Raw genomic sequence first — 7,981 nt, 5'->3', positions numbered from 1 at the left:
TTTATTACTCCGAGATGATTGTCGGTAGGAACGAACGAATGAATAAGGTTTAGATTTATGGATAGAATATAGTTGTGACGTGCTATTCTGGAAATGAGGCTAAAAATGGTGTTTCAGATAGGTTAGCCGGTAAGTGCTTCAGGTTCTTCACTAAGAGGTGAATTCGGTTGATGAAAAGGATCACCTTCTTCTTGTCTCCAATGATTAAGTAGACTACGAACTCATCAGATGAATTGATGATGGCCGATTGGTTGATCCATTCTGATTATATTGCTTTCGGAGCTCAAGTGTGTTTCCATATCGAAATAACTGCCGGAATAACTATCGGAATAGTTATCGAAATCTGAAGGACTCGAACTGGTTGAGGGATTCATCTCGTACGATCATATGAAGGATTTTTGATAAGAAATAGATTATAGGATGTAGATTAGTACCCTGCAATACATAATTTACATATGCATGTATAATACTAAAATCCCATAAGTTTCGGAGGAATTTACGGAAACTATCATACAAAATCTACCGTAACAGATATGCTAAGATATGAATTAGCAGATATGCTAAGATACGAATTTTGTCTATACACTATTCATTCAATCGTTGCAGTAAGATGCGTCTAGACTAAGAATGATAAGCAAGTGATTCTCTAAGAATGATAAGCAGAAAATTTTTGACACAAAATGATAAGCAAAACTTTTGACATGCAGACACGGTCGAAGTCCAGACTCACTAATGCATCCTAACGACTCATCAGTTAGACACACTAATGCAGACATGGTTCGCTAAGACCACCGCTCTGATACCAACTGTGAAGACCCATCCTAATCCATCCGGACGAAGTCCATATCGATTATAAACGATTCCCAACAGTTGATTACATCGCGAGGTACTTGACCTCTATATGATACATTTTACAAACATTGCATTCGTTTTGAAAAGACAAACTTTCATTACATCTGAAGTTGACAGACATGCATACCATTTCATAATATATCCAACTATAATTGACTTAATAATGATCTTGATAAACCCAACGACTCGAATGCAACGTCTTTTGAAATATGTCATGAATGACTCCAAGTAATATCTTTAAAATGATCAAATGCACAGCGGAAGATTTCTTTCGTACCTGAGAATAAACATGCTTTCAAGTGTCAACCAAAAGGTTGGTGAGTTCATTAGTTTAACATAAATAATCAGTTTCATTATTTTAATAGACCACAAGATTTTATATTTCAATTTCTCATAAATATACGTCCCATGCATAGAGACAAAAATATCATTCATATGGATTGAACACCTGGTAACCGACATTCACAATATGCATATAAGAATATCCCCATCATTCCGGGATCCTCCTTCGGACATGATATAAATTTCGAAGTAATAAAACATCCGGTACTTTGGATGGGGCTTGTTGGGCCCGATAGATCTATCTTTAGGATTCGCGTCAATTAGGGTGTCTGTTCCCTAATTCTTAGATTACCAGACTTAATAAAAAGGGGCATATTCGATTTCGATAATTCAACCATATAATGTAGCTTCAATTACTTGTGTCTATTTCGTAAAACATTTATAAAAGCAGCGCATGTATTCTCAGTCCCAAAAATATATATTGCAAAAGCATTTAAAAAGGGAGTAATGAAACTCACACATATAAATATTGTAAAACAGTTAATAAAGCATTTGCATGTATTCTCAGCCCAAAAATGTAATGAGTAAAAAAAAGGGAGCAAATGAAACTCACAATACTGTATTTTGTAGTAAAAATACATATGACGTCATTGAACAACGCAGGGTTGGCCTCGGATTCACGAACCTATATCGAGTATGTATATTAACACATAAGATTAACATGTAGTAATGATCAAACTAGTTTATATATATTATTTATTTAATTTAGTAATATATTTGTTATTTCAAGATAATATATATATTTATTTTGTATATTTAATATTTATACATATCGTTATACTAATACATATATCTATCTATATAATTGGTATTATTTTGTTAAATCAATTTGTTATATGTAAATATTTATGTAAATAATGTTATTATATTTGTAGTAATAATAATAACGTAATAATAATAAGATTAATGATAATAGTAATGATAATAAAATTAATGTAAATAACATTATTTATAAAATCATGTTAATGAAAATAATAATAATAATATTAGTAATAATGATAACAATGATAATCATAATAATAATATTAATGATTAATAATAAAACTGGATGAAAAGTAAACTACCTTCAAGTATTTCGGCCAAAAAAAACAAATAGTGACCCTGGCAGGGATCGAACCCGAGACCTCTCGCATAACACTTACACTCTAAACCATCTGGCTGTTGCCTGTTTTCTGATTTAAATCCGAATGAAAACTATATAACCCGTATATTCGGCCCAGATTTATTCCTTAATAAATAATTTGGCCCAACCGTCCACACAGCCCAATAATGCTCCGTATAAGTTTAATTGTCGGTCATCAGAAGTAGATCGAGCATAGTAAAGGTGGAGTGCAGGAAACCGATCACAATTTAGGGTTTCCTTGATTATTCAACAGAAAAATCAAATCGAAATCATAAATGTTTAATAGGTCACCGATTCATTATCATCACCCTTCAAGGTCATCATCGGTTTTCATCATTCTCGCTAATCATCATCCCTCACCAATCAAGTAATCAGTCAATCAATTATTGCAAGTAAGTCATCGATTCAATGACTTTCCCTTAATTTCATTAATCCCTCTAGATTTTCTGTATACCTATTTATATCGAACAAAAGTAATAATTTATGATGTTCTTGGTGTTTTGGTTATGGTGAAGATGGTTTGCAGGTGGTTGTGGTTTACGGCTACAGCAATAAATGGTTTTATAGTAGTCGATGGGTGTCTGGTTCTTCAACAGAGGAAGTAAACAGCAAATACAACAGTAGGAGCAAGTGGTGGTAGTTACCTTTATGAGTTTTGTTTGCAGCTGAAATAGAAAACAAAACAGATTGAAGACAGTGTCTGTTTGGTGTCCAACAGAAAAACACAGCAGCTAAAAGGCAATTACAAGTGGCTTCGTGGTGGTGTTTGATGGCGTTTAATGGGTATTGAATGGTTGAGGTGTTGATGTTCAGTTTGTAATGGTTTCAAGATGGTTATTGTTGATTATAGGTAATCATGGGTTGTGGTTGTGAGGTGATCGAAACAAAAGAATAGAAGTGACCGAGATGCAGTAGTATAAACGTAGACCATGGTTCGATGGTGGTCATGGTGGTTAATGGTGGTCTTCGTTGTGGTCTTAGTGATTCTAACCGAAACAGGAAGAAAGATTTTGAACACAAGTGGTCTTAGTGGTACATAAATAGAAATAGCGAGTAGGAAAACAAAAGTTGTAACTGATATTCGAAATTGGTAATGAAGAAAATGGAATGAGTTAATAACCATTGGGATGATTGCCTTATAATACAGAGTGTGAGTGTTGCTAGGAATAATCTAGCAGACAAATGAATAATACAAAAAAAATTAAAAAGTGAAAGAGACTTCAAACTGAATTTGGTGTTACTCTAAAATTTGATTCTATATGTAATTCAATTTAGAGACAGGCATATACATCATCTACAGATTTATTTGTGGGATGCAACTGATTTTTGGATTCTAATTCATTGTTACGTATTTATATAACTATATACATTTATATATCTATTAGTATAAGTATATTTTGTATTTATAAATTTATTTAACTGGATATACGAATTTATCTATGTATATATCTAAATTTTATATATGTGTATATGTATATATGTTAATGTTTGTATAATCCTATATATTAACTATATATATACAAGGGAACATAATAATATTAGTTATATAAACATTAATATTATTTTCTAATAATAATAATGAAATTAACAATAGTTATAATGATAATAATATTAATAATACTAATTTTTACTTATTCATATATATAATAATATTAATTTTTCAAATATTTAATATTAAACACTTATACTGAAATTAATGTTAATCATTTTTAATATACAATTATATTCAATTTACTCTATATTTTTATAATAGCAAGTTTTAGTTATGTTACTAAATCAAATAGTAGATTATTACTATATTTAATTTATAATATGTAATTATTTATATATACATTTAACTTTACAATTAAAGGTTCGTGAATCGTCGAGCATAGTCAAAGGGTCATTGATTACCTGAATATAGATTTCAAAACTTTCGAGACTCAACATTACAGATTTTGCTTATCGTGTCGGAAACATATAAAGATTAAAGTTTAAATTTGGTCGGAAATTCCCGGGTCATCACAACAAATACATTTTGGAATATGTGTAACGGGACCTAAAGTATTATTTAACGCGTATTAAAAGGAAAAATTTTTATGGGCCGGTTTTAATACGGGTTGGGTTGTTTCAAGTGGTATCAGAGCATGGTCTAAGGAATTTAGGTGACTTGAGATAGGTGCCTAGACTTAGACTTTTGTGTGTGCTTAATTTGTTGCGGGACTTGTAGGAGTACGGGTCGGAATGGGTTCTAGCTAGTGCCTTGTTTATAGGTTGACTAACGTTTATATTAGTAATGCGAATATTATTAATATGCTATTGTGATGTGATAATAATTCTCGCGTGTGTTTATATCGCGTAGAATTTTGTTTGTGTTTGCATATATCATCGAGCGAGACGGTTGTTGTACTAACGAGCCGATACAGCGTGTATGCGTAATAAGGACTTGCAAACCTTATTACGGGTGCAAATCGTGTCTAGCAAGTGATGTACGACAAATGTTTAGCTAGATGGGGCGTTGTTGTGCGTGTGATTTACACGTTCGTGGTCTAACCGCTTTGCATTCCTTAGAATGGCGACGGGAAATGGGATCGAGACGAATGACGCTGAGTTTAACGCTAGAGTTGCGGCCGCCGTTGCGGAGCAAATGAGTGCGTTTCGAGAAGAAATGGATAGGAAGTATTCCGAATTTCGAAATGGTGGAGAAATGGAGCATTGTCTTAAGAGCTTCATGAGGACTAAACCTCCGATGTATGACGGGAAACCGGATCCTTTAGTAAGCACAACTTGGATCTCGGATGTTGAAGGGTGTTTTCGTACTATTGAATGCCCTCCCGAGAAAAAGGCAAGACTCGCTACTAGTTTATTGCGGGGTAGGGCGAAGGATTGGTTGGATGGTAAGATTGATCTTGTCGGTGGTGAGCCGTTTATGGCATTATCGTGGGACGATTTTAAGAAGGAATTCTTCGAGGAGTTCTGGACTTCGGCCGACTTGTCGGAATTGCGTGATGAGTTGCGAAACTTGCAACAGGGATCTATGGATTTGAATACTCTCAAGACGACCTTTATGGAGAAGACTCGTTTTTGCCCGGAGTATTTAGGGAATGATCGGTTGTTGATGGAGGATTTCTATCGAACCTTGAATGATGACTTGAAGAATAAGATTAGCCGGGGTCACGCGAAATCGTTTGCGGAATTATTCGCCGTGGCTAGAGGTTTCGAGTCGTATTCACGATCAAAGAAGGGTGAACCTTCGAGCGAGAGAAGGGTTGTTTCGCATGGTGCTCCGAGTAAGAGGACTAAGGGTCCGAGTGTGAGCACGGGTGGTACACGGACGGGTATATTGGATTCTAGTGCGTCTAGATGTTACAATTGTGGCATAAGGGGTCACAAGTCGTGGGAATGTTCGGTACCAAAAGGCGATGGCATGGTGTGCTTCAATTGCCAAGAAGAAGGACATCGTAAGTCGGAATGTCCCAAGTTAGCGGGGACGGGGCCGGCAAGGAGACGTTAAGGTACGTTTCGTTTTAATAAATATGTCCTTTGATTATTTATTAAGTGCCGTTTGAAGTTGAGTTTATTAAATGCATTGTGTTGTGCATGTTATTGATATGGGTGACGTTCCTAATGGAAGTACCCTATGACGACGTTTTGATTGACGGGCGAAGGGCGTAAGACTTGGTGTAACCAAGCATTCCTTGATATTTGTAAAATGTTGCTACCAAGCCATGGAAATGGGTTGGTGTTCGGTTGTTAAGCGCGTGTTCGCTTTTGTGTTGAGGTCGATGAACCGTGAGGTTCGACGGGTGTGCTGAAACCCTTGAGATCGAGTGTTTTGAATCTCGATGTATGTTGGTAATGGAGTCTTTATGACGCGACATTAGGTGCCTCTTTTATACCTACTAGCGTGGTGTTCGACTCCGATTATGTTGCGGTTACATTGTACTTAGGGTACCGAAGTGAAATCCTTAGGTACATGAGTGACTAGGTGTAATTTGACAAACTAAAGCAATTGGATGATTGCGAAGGTATGGTTTGTGTAATCGTGGTACACTTTTTGCTCGAAGTGTTTAAGGATTGATTGAAATCCTTTGTGTGCTCAAGGCTGGAGCAAGATATGGTGACGGGTCGTGTGAGCCCAATCTTTGTAAAGTCTACCTTAGGTAGCATTGTACGGTTGTACGAGTTGTGGATATGGGACGTAGTTCCAAATGGGGGAGTTACACTCCCGCACGAGGAAGTTTTAGTGTGAGATTTCGGATGATGCTTTTGGTAGATCCGGAAAATGTTGTCGAGACCTGATTTTGGTCGATTTGTGGTAGATTACAATTTCGGATAAATTGTACTTATGGTTTGGATTTGAATTATCACCGAGGTGGTAATGTGGTAAATCTCGATTGAGAGATAATGGACGTGTTTGGCGAGCAAGGTGAAATCCTTCGGTTAAGGGAGGTGCGTGTCGGATTCTCTTCTAGAGATAATTGTTTTGTGCCTATGTTTGATATAGGTGGTTCTTGCTCGTGTATGTGAATGGTTAGTGGTATCCGTTAGGATTCACTATGGCGTAGCAGAGCGCGATGTTACGCTACTCGTCGTTCGAGGCCAAAAGGGCGTTGATTGATGAAGCATGACTTTCAGGTCTGCTGACTTCATCATGGTATTGGTGATTGATGAAGCATGACCTTTAGGGTCCGCTGACTTCATCATGGGAGTATGCGATTGGTGGAGCATGACCTTCGGGGTCCGCTGATTTCATCATGAGCGAGGTGTTATATCGGTGAAGCATGACTTTCGGAGTCCGCTGACTTCATCCGGTGTTGAGATTGGTGAAGCATGACCTTCGGGGTCCGCTGACTTCATCATGGGATTATTGATTGGTGAAGCATGATATTCGGGTTCGCTGACTTCATCATGGTAGTGAATCGCGTGTAGTTCGGATTCACTAAGGCGCGTGTGTTTTCGGCCAGCCTTCGTGTTGTGTGATCTGTCGGTTGTTTTATACACCGATGGTGGGGTCGTAAGGACCGTGATGTTGATCTGTTGGTTGTTTTATACACCAATGGTGGGGTCGTAAGGACCGTGTTGTGTGATCGATCGGGTGTTTTTATACGCCGATGGTGGGGTCGCGAGGACCATGTGGTATGATTAGTGATGCGATAGCCGTGTTTCGCTCACGTGTTGTTACGGGTGTGACGATAGTCAATTTTGTACACCTTTGGATTAGCGTTGCCATAGTCGTTTTGGGCGCTATCGGTTCTAGCCGTTTGTTTATGATGGTGCGGTAGTTGAGTATTGGTCGTATTGCGCACTACAAGGGATGTTAAGTGGTAAGTGTTATCCATAAGGATTCGTTTGGTTCGGTCTTCATTGTTTCAGGTTGTTGACCTTAGGTTGAGACTTGGTTGCTTTTAGCGTTGTACTCGGTAAGGGTACGCTAAGGGGTTGATATCTCTGTACGAGATTGGTTGAGTTTCCCGATGTTAGGGAATGAGCATGGTTTTAGTGCTCGGATTGTGGATTTGATAAATCGCGGGTGACGATTTAGTTGTTAAAGGCAATTCAGTGGGAAGAATTGCTTAGGAAAGTCGGTTTGGACTTATGTTTGAGGACCGTGAAGTGTGGTCCGTTTGGTTAAATGACAAGGATCACGAGGACGTGATCGAGTCTAAGTGGGGGAGAGTTGTA

This window comes from Rutidosis leptorrhynchoides, chromosome 8 (assembly GCF_046630445.1).
Source record: "Rutidosis leptorrhynchoides isolate AG116_Rl617_1_P2 chromosome 8, CSIRO_AGI_Rlap_v1, whole genome shotgun sequence".
Classification (NCBI taxonomy): domain Eukaryota; kingdom Viridiplantae; phylum Streptophyta; class Magnoliopsida; order Asterales; family Asteraceae; genus Rutidosis; species Rutidosis leptorrhynchoides.
Note: the sequence above shows the minus strand (reverse complement) of the source record.